General features: G+C 47.0%; 1 long non-coding RNA gene across 1 annotated transcript; it reads left to right on the top strand.

The window, feature by feature from the left end:
- Positions 1 to 435: 435 nt before the first annotated feature.
- Positions 436 to 4,698, top strand: LOC144297025 (uncharacterized). The gene is made up of 3 exons (XR_013364063.1): positions 436 to 769; positions 1,189 to 1,411; positions 4,302 to 4,698. It is a non-coding gene; the product is annotated as an uncharacterized LOC144297025 (long non-coding RNA).
- Positions 4,699 to 13,616: the final 8,918 nt, after the last annotated feature.

The raw sequence follows: 13,616 nt of genomic DNA on the forward strand, positions 1-13,616 counted from the left end.
TTCCTGAGAGAGACAGAGAAAGGCAGAGACACAGACAGGAAGGAGAAGCAAGCAGAGGGAGAAGCAGGCGCCAGGCCGGGAGCCCGACGCAGGACTCGAACCCGGGTCTGCAGGGTCACGGCCTGGGCCCAAGGCAGGCCCCGGCCCCGGGTGCTGCGCGTGCCCGCGGGAGGTTCGGTGTCCGCAGGAGCAGCAGCTGCGGCGAGGCGGGCGGGAGCCCCGGTGGCCCGAGCTGCGGCCCCCGACCCCCCCCCGCCGGCCCTGCCCCGGGTGTCCTAGAACCGCCCCCCCCCCCCACGGACCCGCACGGACCCTGGGGAGGCCGCAGCCCCCCCCCCCCCCCGCACCGAGGCGGGCCCAGGGCCAACAGCCAGGGCGCCCCGGCAGGTCGCTCGCACCCCTTCCTTCACGCTTCTGCCTCAAACAGCCCCGGCGGCGACGTCCTTTGCCCGGAGTCGCCCACTTGCCGGAGCTGGAAGCCGAGGCGGACCTCGCGGGGGCTCTTACCGCTCCGGGGGCTGCCCGGCGCCGCGGGCCTGCTCCGGCAAAGGCCGGGAGAGGGGTGGGCCGGGCGCCCCCGGGGAGAGCTGACTGCCTGGGGGGGGGGTGCGCCGTGCACCCGGCTCCCCCCCTCCCCCCCAGAACACGGTGCCTGCAGTTTCAAATCGCTCTCCGAGATCCTCCGTTTCCGTGGGTGCATCTTCCAGGGCTCCGGGGGCGAACCCGGTGTGCACCCCATCCCCAGCGCCCGATGCCCAGCAGGTACCCAGTAAGTCTCTGCCCCCGGCGGGGGGACTGCGCCCCTGGAGGAGCCCCCGTTCCTCGGAGGGATGCAGGAGGGCGAGCCGAGCCCCACCTGGGAGGCACCTAAGTCCTGGCCAGGTTGTCTCAATTAGGGCTCGGCAGCCAGTATCCCCTGGGGGTAAATCCTTCACTGCATCTCCTGATTATTTCCTAAGGATATTTTCCTCGAAATGGGATTACTGGGTTGAAGGGTATGCGCATAGTTAAGCCTCTTGATTCAGAGTCCCTGCAGCAGCGCCCCAATGAGTCAGCTTGCCAGAGAGCTGGCCAAACTCGGGATCATCAGGCTTCCTTTTTTTCTTTTTCTTTTTTTTTTTCTTTTGCCATCTTAATAGAATGAAAATGATACCCCGTTTTATTTGCATCTCTTTGTGGATTAATTAGGTGGAGATTGGACTAATTTTAAAGAAATACGCTAAGGAGCCCCGAGAAACCCTGTGTGGGAAAGGAGACCATCGACCCCAGGCACGTTGTGCCCAGCAAGGTGAAAACCAAAGGGCACCGGCTGTCTGGTACGATTTGACCTGAAAATGTGAACTTTGAGCCAGGTTCCAGAGGCTTCCCCTGAGCAAGGGAGGGGGAGCTGTGACTCACGAGCTTCCCTAAGGTTGGTTGTTATTTTCATTTCCTGATGAGGAATGAATGTTATAAAACAGATGAAAAATCTGTATACTGATCTTTAAGAATGGCAAGGAAGGGGATCCCTGGGTGGCAAAATGGTTTAGTGCCTGCCTTTGGCCCAGAGCATGATCCTGGAGACCCGGGATCGAGTCCCACATCGGGCTCCCTGCATGGAGCCTGCTTCTCCCTCTGCCTGTGTCTCTGCCTCTCTCTCTCTCTCTATGTCTATCACAAATAAATAAATAAATCTTAAAAAAAAAAGAATGGCAAGGAAAAGTAGAAATGGGAAACCGATTTCAGCTTAATCTGGTGGGCAAGAGCTAGGGGTGAAAGGTCAAGTTGGAAGGCCCTTTGAAGGCTGTGGCTGAGGTGGGAGGTAAGTCTCTGAAAGTCCCTGGCGGCCTGGCTTGTAGGGAGTGAGCAAGAGGCCTCCCACGGCCCTGGAGACTTCCTACTGGAGAGGCTGCTGCTGTGTGTTTGTGGCACTTACAAGGCCTGGGATCCCTGGGGACCCGGAACTGGCTTTTACTGGACTTCTGAGGCTCAAACTTAAACTGCCAGGGACAAAGGAAGGGGTAAGGAAGCGGAGGCCCTGGTGCAGCTCAGGCTGTGCTGGGGAAGGGGGAAGAGGGAACTGGCACTTTCAGAAGAAGAGGTGATGGTGGTTCGCAGAGCTTTGTGGGCTGTGAAACAGTGGAGACTTCGTGCCGGGTCAGAGCCCGGGGCTGCCCCCCAGCCCTTCAGATATCCACTGGGTTCTTTTGCAAACCACACCCAAGAGGATAACTGATTTACCAATGTTTACAGGCAATTTTATTTACTAATCTAGCTCTCATTTACTCTCAACTAAATTTATAGTTCTAATTACAGTCATCAGCATTTTCCTGATAATAAACATACAGGATGTGTTTTATGGTTGTTTTTTTTTTTTTAACTTTGTGGGGGATTTTTTTCCTGATTACTTTAAATTTCCTATGAAAGTCTTTTTTTTTTTTTTTTTTTTTTAAGAGAAGGAAGGGGGTGGACAGAGAGGAATCTTAAGCAGGCTCCACACCCGGTACAGAGCCCGGTGTGGGGCTTGAACTCACAACTCTGAGATCATGACCTGGACCAAAATAGTCAGTTGCTTAACTGAGCCACGCAGGTGCCCCTCCCCCTTTATTTTCTATTAAAATGAAAGAGAGGCAGAGACACAGGCAGAGGGAGAAGCAAGCTCCTTGCAGGGAGCCTGAGGTGGGACTCGATCCTGATCCTGGGACTCCAGGATCAAGCCCTAGGTGGAAGGCGGGCGCTAAACCACTGAGCCACCCAGGGATCCCCTAAACCAGAAGTTCTTAGAGGTTTCAATGAATGATTTCCAAACCTTGTCACACTTCAAAAATCACTTGGCAGCTTTAAAAAAATGAGTTTTCCCTCCCTCCCTCTTAGAGGGAGACTAAATGTGTAGGGCTGGTACATACCTGAAGCTGTTTTTTGTGTGTTTTTTTTTTTATTTAAAATTTTTATTTATTGATTGATAAGAGACACAGAGAGAGAGGCAGAGACATAAGCAGAGGGAGACGCAGGCTCCATGCGGGGAGCCCAATGCGGGACTCAGTCGCAAAACCCTAGGACCACGACCTGAGCTGAAGGCAGAAGCTCAACCACTGAGCCACCCAGATGCCCCGAAGCTGATATTTTTGAAAAGCCTCCTCGGTGATTCTGGAGTTGCTGCTGCAAAGACTAGCTCTGGGGAACTGATGTCCAATTGCTTATCTATTTTGTTTGTCTTAATGAAATTTGGAAATGGCAGTTTTAACTTCTAAAACATTCAATAAGGCTTTGCACATCTGGAAACTGTTCTTTTCACCTCCCTCTCCATCTACCCCAAAGTCCAAGGGCTTGACCTTCCTGAACTCTTCAGTCCTTCCTTACCCAACACTCTCTGCAGACACTGGACGAAGCCATTGCCGTCACCACCCTCTCTTATTTCCCAAAACTCCTGCTTTCTCCCATTGGCAGGTGTTTGGGGCTTTCTTCCTATCCTATCTTTCAAAGCCCTGATGCTGTTTAGGGCCCTGGAAACTTGAGGTCCTGGCCCCAGGGCCACTCCCACAGGTGGCATTGGGTACTGTGATTCTCGGATCATCAATGCTCACTGTTTCTCTGGGCGATCTCCAGATGCCCACATTTCGACTGCCTACGGAGCTCTACTCTTCAGTATCTCACAAAGCACCTCAGACTCGGTATTTCTCAAACATTACATTCCTAGCAATCTTTGTTCTTTGTGGGGGTTTTTTGTTTATTTTTAGCAACCTCTACACCCAGCATGGGGCTCAAACTCATGACCCCGAGACCAAGAGTTTCATGCTCTTCCTACTGAGCCAGCCAGGATCCCGTTCCTTCTGTTTTGTATATCAGAGGAAGGCTCTGCTATGTCAGTCTAGCCAGAAACATGGAGGTAATCCCTTTCATCCATTTAAAGCCACTGTTCTAGGCACTGGGGTTACCAGAGACTACAAAAATCCCTGCCCTCCAAAAACTTGTATTCTAGAAGAGGAAGACAGGCAGCAAACAATCAGTCCCCAAATCTAACAGACTCCAACTTCTAATATCTCTAGCATCTACTCTGTCTCTCCAGGCATCACCTTATTTCAAACCCCTGATGGCCTCCCTCATTCTCTTACTCCCTCTAGTCCATTCTCCCCATAGCAATGTAATCTTTCTAATTCTAAATTTTACAGCTCCTGGGCCCCGCTGGCCTCTCCATCACATATCTCCACCCACGTGGCCACTCTGTGCCCGGCCACACTGAATTCCAGCTGCAGGCCACCCCACCTGCCACTCCCGACTCTCTCCCTCCCCTCCTGCCTAGCTGACTCCCGTTCGCTTTGCAGATCTTGGCTCAGATACTACAACAGGCAGCCTCTAAGCTGGCCCCCCACTGAACCCTGCCTCCTACCATTAATGCTCTTGGGATTTGGAAGAACAGAACGTGGCAGAAGCAGCCATGTTTTGAACTGGCCTGCGATGAGGGCCGCGTGACCGGGAACAGAGGGAGGCCTCCAGCCAGAAGCCTGTGAAGAACTGAATCCTGTCAGCAACCATGTCAGTGAGCTTGGCATCGGATCCTCCCCCAGCTGAGCCTTCAGATGAGTTGGCAGCCCCAGCAGTCAGGTCAGCGTTTCCTGCCTCCTCCTGGAAGACCTTCAGCCCTGAGGCAGCCGGTTAAGCCACGCCTGGATTCATGACCCAAAGAAACTGTGAGATAATAAATGTTTGTTGTTTTAAGCAGCTAAGGTTTTGTTAATTTGTTACACAGACCTAGATAACAAATACCACCTCTGGACCCCTGCCCCTCCTCCACCCCAAATTCAGTGCCCTTCTGAGTGGTAGAGCCCATGGTATTTTTCCACCTGTCCCCCCCAGTACTTAGCCCTCAGTACTAATTAATCCAGGATGTGTCCATATCTCTACCCCTAGGTTATGGACTCTATAAGGAAAAGGAGGAAGATAGGGAAGAAAGTCACCATTTGCCTTCTCAAGACTCGGAATACCTGCTCTGGTTTGGCCATGCCTTTGTCCAACTGCAGTGTCCACGGTGATCTCCGTGAAGTGCGGCTGCAACCCGAGGCAGAGGCTCTGGCCAGTTGTCCTCACCTCCCTGACACACGCGCGCACACACACACACACACACACACACACGTGCTGCAAAAAGAAGCATGCACACTCACACTTTGGGCGCATTGCCCTTTAGTCAGGAGGAGAGTGGGTGGAGCCACTGCGTGCTCCTTCCACACACCCTCTGGCTGCACTTTGTGGGTTTTCTGAATGAAGGGTGGGAGGGAGAGCCGCCTTCTGCCTTTGAACTGCCCGGTTCCTCCACCTTTATTTGCAGCCAACTGAACTGTTCCAGGAGGTCATGGTGTGACTCCCCTGCAGAGGGAGAAAAAAAAAAAAAAAAGGAGGAAAAAGTGCCCAAGTACTTCTTGCTGCTTTCATTTTCTGGTGTCTCAACCCACAGGCCACTCACTAACTGTGACCTAACCCTGAGATCTGAATGAGGTGCCACCTCGATTCCCAGAGTGCTCGGTGGCCCCCCTCTTGGGGCTGACAGCAGCACTGCCCTCGGGCTCGGGTTCACTCTCCTGCCCTTTGGCAGACGGAGAGCAGTGCCCTTGGCCTCCTGATGGCCCTTCTGTCACCCTGCAACGGCCCCACACTACCAGGGCGGCAACTTCCCCAGCCTCCCCGCCACCCCCACCCCAACACACTTCCTACCTCCCTCCACCACCACCCCCATTGCCTCGGCCAGTCTGCCAACATGTCTATTGTGTCCAAGCAGGATGAATGAATGTTTGAGAGGCATGCCTGGCTATGAACACGCCTCTGTCTAGGTTAAAAAAAAAAAAAAAAAAGCTTCTAATAACATTGCACCTATGGTGCGTGCTTCTGTCCTGTCGGCCCTCCTCCAGCACTCGGGCAGGCTTCCTCTTGGCCTTCCTTTTGTGATTGCTTTCTGCTCAGCTGCGCGCTGTTGCTAAGAAGGTTATGCCCCTCGGCTGTGCTCTAGACTTGTAGTCGTGTGATAACGGGACGGACGAGGGTTGGGGGGCAGCAGATCTGCCTTTCACCAGGTTTGATCCTGGTTGTGTTACCTGGCCTTCCTAGGCCTCGTCCTCTGGTCGGGTCTGCTCATTAGCCTTTTCCCCCATTCTGAGATTAAATTAAATAAACTACAAACAGAAAAAAAAAAAAAAAACTACAAACAGGACAAGGCATAGTGTGTAGTACTAGTAGTAGTAGTAGTAGTAGTAGTAGTAGTAGTGGTAAGTGTTCAATAATTGTTCCTGTGTGTTTTAAAAAGACCTTAATAATCTTTGTAAGTTTTCCTTGGAGGCACAGAAAGCAAAAGGTTGTTGATGTCTAGTTGAGAAAGGTGCTCCATCAGTTTTGTTTTTTTGGCAAGAGATGGAGCAGGAGAAGGTTGAGGGTGATGTTAGGGGACTGCTGATTTACTGGTTTTTAATCTGACTCTTTTGCTTCTGCTGTTCTGGAATAATGCTGTGGAAACCAGCTGCTCAGATGCCCGGGGAATGGATGTGCCTGAACCTGCCACAGCCTCCCAGGTGGGAAGGTGTTTATCACGCTTGCGTTCCAGTCTCTGTGCCTCGGCTTCGCCCTGTCACAGTTGAGAGGAAGGGCCCCTGGCGCTGAGAGCACACCAAATGCAGAGGCTAGCATGCTGCACACTTGCTGCCGTATTAGCACGGGTACAGACTCTGAGGATCCACCAATCCCATTCAATTTCCAGATCCACAAGCACTTGTCTCCAAAAATCAAATGTATCCAACTTTCTTTCCACTGCCCAGAGGGGACATAGTGGCTAGGATATCAAGTCATGGATTTCAGTGCTCTTTTCATTTTTTTTTTTTTTAAGATTTTATTTCTTTATTCATGAGAGACACAGAGAAAGAGGCAGAGACATGGGCAGAGGGAGAAGCAGGCTCCCTGTGGGGAGCCCAGTGCAGGACTTGATCCTGGAACCCTGGGATCATTACCTGAGCTGAAGGCAGATGCTCAACTGCTGAGCCACCCAGGTGTCCCATCAGTGCTCTTTTCAAATCAATCCAGTTTATGATGGATTTCACACTAGTGCATGACTTTATGTGGTATCAGAAGAGGAGTCAAGCACATTGTGTTGAGGGGCACTGGGTGGTTCAGTCATTTTATTTTTTTAGACTTGCATTATTGACTTTTAATCGAAAACATTAAAACAACTTAACCACTCATAATGAATTATAAAACTTTGACAGTTAAATTGTACTATCATTTATGAGGCATTTATTTGTCACTTTTTGTAGACCTAAAAGAAGTTTTGCATCCTTGTGTGTCATTTAAGCATCTATCTTCAGCCCAGGTCATGATCCCAGGGTCCTGGGATTGTGTCCCACATCGGGCTCCCTGCTCAGCAGGGAGTCTTAATTCTCTCTCTATTCCTCTCCCTTGCTCATGCTCTCCCTCTCTCAAATATATACAAATTTTTAAAAACCACATTGTGTTGAGATATTTACATATTTAAGTCAACAGTAGAAGTTTGTGGGTTTTTTTAAATTTTATTTATTTATTTATTCATGAGAGACACAGAGAGAGAGGCAGAGACACAAGCAGAGAGAGAGGCAGGCTCCCTGTGGGGAGCCCGATGTGGGACTCAATCCTGGGACTCCAGGATAATGCCCTGAGCCGAAGGCAGGTGCCCAACTGCTGAGCCACCCAGGAGTCCCTAGAAGCTTTTTTTCTTTTCAAGATTTTATTTTATTTTTTTAAAGGTTTTTTTTTTTTTTTTTAATTTGTATTTATTTATGATAGTCACACGGAGAGAGAGAGAGAGGCAGAGACACAGGCAGAGGGAGAAGCAGGCTCCATGCACCGGGAGCCCGACGTGGGATTCGATCCCGGGTCTCCAGGATCGCGCCCTGGGCCAAAGGCAGGCGCTAAACCGCTGCGCCACCCAGGGATCCCTCAAGATTTTATTTTTAAGTAATCTCTACACTCAATATGGGGCTCAAACTCATAACCCTGAGATCAAGAGTCACATGCTCCACAGACTGAGCCAGCCAGGTGCCCCAATAACAGAAGTTTCTATACCCACAGAACATGCATTATTGTAACATTTCAACTTTTTCTCACGATGAAAAATTACCATCGTTTGGTAAACCAAGGTAGTCAAGAGCAAATTAAAATTTGAATTCTGAAGTTTACATATAATCTTCTTAATAAGATGAGTAGGAAAAAGAAGTATAAAAAGGTAGTTTGAGGGACACCTAAGTGGCTCATAGGTTGAGCGCCTCCCTTCGGCCCAGGGCATGACCCTGGGGTCCCAGGATCGAGTCCCAAATTACTACACTGCTGAGCCACCCAGGAATCCCCAATAAACAAAATCTTAAAAAAAAAAAAAAAAAAAAGGTAGTTTGAGGGGCACCTGGGTGGCTCAGTGTTTGAGTGTCTGCCACTCAGCATTTTTTATAACTGAAATCAGCACTTCAAATACTACTCCAAAGGGACATTTACTTTTAGTCAGTTTCTTTTCTTTCTTTCTTTTTCTTTTCTTTTTTTTTCTTTTTTCTTTTTTTAAAGATTTTATTTTCTTGGGACACCTGCATGGCTCAGTGATTGAGTGTCTGCCTTAGGCTCAGGGCATGGTCCCAGTATTGAGTCCCACATCGGGCTCCCCACAGGGAGCCTGCTTCTCCCTCTGCCTATGTCTCTGCTCCTCATGAATAAATAAATAACATATTTTTAAGAAAAGATCTTATGTATTTATTTGAAAGATGAGAGAGAGAGAGAGAGAGAGAGAGAGAGAAAGAGCAAGCACAGAGACGGAGAAGTAAACTCCCCACTGAGCTGGAAGCCCGAGGGGCTCAGGATCCCAGGACCCTGAGATCATGACCCAAACTGAAGGCTTAACCGACTGAGCCATCCAGGCTCCCCTCAGCCTGTTTCTTCTAGCAAAGATATCCGAACTTGCCCTCCACCAGAGCCACTTAGAGTTGTTGATTTTTTTAAATTATTTTTTAAAAGATTTTATTTATTTATTTGACAGAGAGAGAGCACATGCAGGGGGAATGGCAGACAGAGGGAGAAGGAGAAGCAAACTCCCCACTGAGCAGGGAGCCCAACAACACAGGGCTTGATCCCAGGACCCCTGGATCATTCCCTGAGCCATCCAGGTGTCTTGTTTTTTTTGTTGTTTTGTTTTGTTTTGTTTTGTTTTTTAAGATCTTATTTATTTATTCACGAGAGAGAGAGTAGGAGAGAGAGAGAGGCAGAGACACAGGCAGAGGGAGAAGCAGGCTCCATGCAGGGAGCCCAACGCAGGACTCAATCCTGGGTCTCCAGGATCATGCCATGGGCTGAAGGCAGAACTAAACCACTGAGCCACCTGGGCTGCCCTGTTTGTTATTTTAAATGATAAATACTACTCATCAAGTATAATAATTTGGTAAGGGGCTTAAAGAAAGCAAAAATAGGGGCACCCAGAGGCACCTGGGTGGCTCAGTCCAAAGAGTGTGTGACTCTTGATCTCAGGGTCATGAGTTGGAGCTCCATATTGGGAGTAGAGATTACTTAAATAAATTAGAAAGAAAGAAAGAAAGATGAAAGAAAGAAAAGAAAAGAAAAGAAAAGAAAAGAAAAGAAAAGAAAAAAAGAAGAAAGAAAGAAAGAAAGAAAGAAAGAAAGAAAGAAAGAAAGAAAGAAAGAAAGAAAGAAAAGAAAGAAAGCACAAAGACGTTGGGCAGCCTGGGTGGCTCAGCGGTTTAGCACCGCCTTCAGCCCAGGGCCTGACCCTGGAGACCCCAGATCAAGTCCCATGTCAGGCTCCCTGCATGGAGCCTGCTTCTCCTTCTGCCTGTGTCTCTGCCTCTCTCTCTCTCTCTCTCTCTCTGTGTCTCTCATGAATAAATAAAATCTTTTTTTTTAAATAAATAAAACATTAAAAAACAAAAATAAAGACGTTAAGGAAAGAGGCTGACAGGGTTTGCTTGTTCAGACAGGACTGTGATAATTTATTGAGGTCATTAAGTCCAATGTTCTCAGTTTTGAAGATCCCCAGGCCCTGTTTTGCTATTTTGTAAGTGATTGCTCAGACTCATGGTGGGGGCTACTGGTAACCAAACTCCTAAAAGACTGATGTGATAGCCAGTTGCCAATTTGTAGTGTTTCAGTGAGAATATAACGCCAAGACCAGGTGGTCAGCACAGTCTCCCTCAGGGCAATAGCTGTGAGGTGGTAGGAAGCACAAGGTAAACAAGGGTAATGGAACACAGAGACCAGGATTTCTGAGGTCAGGATCTGAGAGGTTGAGAAGCCCTTCATTATTGTGATGAAGTGAAAATTCAGGTTACAAAACAGTATGTACAGTAAAAACCCAGCTTTGTTTAAAGATAAAATTAAACCTGGAAAAACATGTATGATAATGATGCCAGCAGTTATAATCTCTGGGTCATGCATGCTGTTATGGACAATTTTTTTTTTCACTTTAACATTTTCCACAAAATAATTACAAGTTCCTTTTGAGGAAATAAAGGATGAATTAAATATCCTACTAGAAACTTTGTTAAATAAATCATGATAGTCCATATGGAATGGTATGCCCTCATGAAAACTATGTTATTCAAAAGTTTTTAATGCTTAGGGAAAGAACAGTTAATATTTATGAGGTGCCTACTGTGTGTGAAGCACCATTCTAAGTGTCTTCTGTGTCTGAATTATCTTAATCTTGTACTGAGCCTGCATGATAGGTGAGAAACCTGAGGTGGAGAAATGTTAAAAAAAACTCGCCCAAGGTCACATGACTGGATCCAAGGTCAGTTTCATTTTCTGTAAAATGAGTTCCCTTCCTGACATTATCTCATCAGGTTGATATGTGAATTAAAGGAGAAAATTAATATAAAGAAAATAATCCAGAGTCCAGAACAGAGGCCAGCAAACTTCCATTTGGCCCCCAGGCCAAATCCAGCCCTGCCACCTTTTTTTTTTTTTTAATTGAAGTATGATTTTTAAAAAATATTTTATTTATTTATTCATGACACACACACACACACACACACACACACACACAGAGGGGGGCAGAGACACAAACAGAGGGAGAAGCAGGCTCCATGTAGGGAGCCTGATGTGGGACTCGATCTGGAGACTCCAGGATCACACTCTGAGCTGAAGGCAGATGCTCAACCGCTGAGGCACCCAGGGATCCCTAATTGAAGTATAATTAACGTACAGTGTTATATTAATTTCAGGTGTACAATATTATGATTCAACAATTCTATACATTACTCAGTGCTCATCACAGTATGTGTACTCTTAATCCCCTGTATTGGTTTCACACTGGCCTTCCCCTGCCACCTGTTTTTGTGTGACCCATGAGCTAAGAAATGCTTTCACACTTTTAAATAGTTCTAAAAAATTTGAAAGGAGGGACACCTGGGTGGCTTAGTTGGTAAATGTCAGACTCTTGGTTTTTGGCTCAAGTCATGATCTCAGGGTCACCGGATGGAGCCCAAGTAGGGTTCTGCACTCAGCTCCTCAGAGTCCGCTTGAGGTTCTTTCCCCCTTCCTCCCTCTTCCCCTCCACTCCCCCCCCCAACAAATGATCTCTCACAAATTAATTAATTAATTAATTAAAATATTTTTAATTTTTTGAAAGAATTATATTTTATGACATCTGAAAATTATATGAAATTCAAATCTAAGTGTCCAAAAAAATTTTTATTGAGACACTGTCAAGCTCATTCATTAAGCTTGTACTCATTGCCCATGGATACCTTTGTGCTTTTCTGTGATGAGTAGTTGCAACAAGGTATGAACTACAAAGCTTAAAATATTTACTTTCTGACCCTTTACAGAAAAAGTTTGCCAAAAGCCCCAGTTGAGGTCCAGCAGTGATTATAACAGTTATATGAAGAAAGCCGTTTATTAATCGGTTAACATAGCAGTCTCCAACTCTAGCCACCCTCAGAACCTTCCTTAGGCGCCCCATTGCCCTTCCTAACCATTAACCTTCACAATTGTAGCTTAGACTGTGGCAAAGCAGGTATGAAGTTTATATGTTCAAGTGCAGACTGTGTCTCGTATGTTCAGGTTTACATACATCTTATTTAATTTCCTCAGCAGTCCTATGACAGTGGTATTATGGCCCTAGTTTTACAGATGAGGAAACCAAGGCCCATAAAATTTAGGTAATTTGCAGAAAATCATATAGTTCTGGAAGTGGCAGTAGTAACAGTTCTCCGAAGCAGGTTCAGTAAGTAATCTCTCCATACACACTGCCTCTCCTGCTTTGTTTATTCTACTCCATATGACCCTTGGTCACTTCCTGTTTGGGGCGTGCACCCCAATCCCACACAGAAATCAAACATCAGTTTTACATCTACCAAGATGAATGGCTAATTCTCCGGCCAACTACAACTCACCAAAGGGTAAAAGCTCACCTCAGTGACTCCTTCCGCTCCTTGGTAACATTTTAATCCCAGTATATTGCAACACTGTTCTTCTGGAACCTACATTGTTGTCTTTTGTTGAGGGTCTCTGTTTGTGGACATTCGCTCTGGGAAGAGAGCACAATGGCAGGTTGATGGGAATTTCTATTTGGACAGGTGGGCCTCTATCAAAATCACACTGCGCAGACTTTCACCTTTTCACAGGGCACTTGTGTAATCATGCAACTGTTCATTTTTACAAAATGAAAAATGTTTCTTCCTTTGTACGCTTGCATTTGGGTGCCTCATGCTGGCCGATAATGTCAATTTGTAGCACATAAAAGACCCATAGATAATATGAAATTCAATGGTACAGTGTTTATTTACACCCAGTTTATTAGTAAACCTTGGTGCTATTTTTTGTCTTCTTTCTTGTAGCATCTAGACTTATTTTGTCTCTATTTTTGAAGTCCTTTTTAGACTATTACTTCAATTCATTCTTTTCCCTCCTGGGCACATTTAATTTCTCTTCCGTTGAGCCCATCCCCATGCGGCCACTCGGAAGCCAGGGCAGGCCAAGGGGAGAGCGTTGGGTTCATTTGCTGCACCGGTTTTGAAGCAAAGACTTCCAGCGACTGTGCTCTCAGGAAGCAGGCACAATACCTCTGGGGGCCCAGGTTCAGCTGAAGTGTCTTGCTAAGTTTCTGCTTTCCTGGACTTGCAAGTTTTAAATAGTAAATGATTTGAAGGAACCTCATTAGGAAAGGCATATTTTACCTCCTTTCCTATCATCATTATAATAGAGGATTCAATCAGGTTTAGTTTTTCAGCCAGGTGCCTATGGAAGCTGCCTCATTTGTTTGGCTTTGTTTTCACGAAATCCCTTGTCAACTGTGTTCCCAGCGTCAGGGAGCTAATCCTGCCGCTCTGTCAGATGCATGGTAGACAAAGGCCACTAACACAAAGTCTCCACAATGAGAACGGCAGAGGATCTATTAATGTGTCAGTTGCCTGTGAATTATGGCCAAGATATTTGCCCAACATATGGCACAAGGTTATCACGTTGTAAAAGCAACTCATTTGAAGCCAAACATCCACGCACGCACACAGACGCTCATAACTACTTAGTGGTCAAAAAACATTATGCCCAAGGACAAGTATTCTTGGGGATTTGAAGCAACCCCTAAGTAATAGTCGAGTTGATCGGTTGGGAGTATTTTGCTTTCCATAGGA

Source organism: Canis aureus, chromosome 25 (assembly GCF_053574225.1).
Source record: "Canis aureus isolate CA01 chromosome 25, VMU_Caureus_v.1.0, whole genome shotgun sequence".
Classification (NCBI taxonomy): domain Eukaryota; kingdom Metazoa; phylum Chordata; class Mammalia; order Carnivora; family Canidae; genus Canis; species Canis aureus.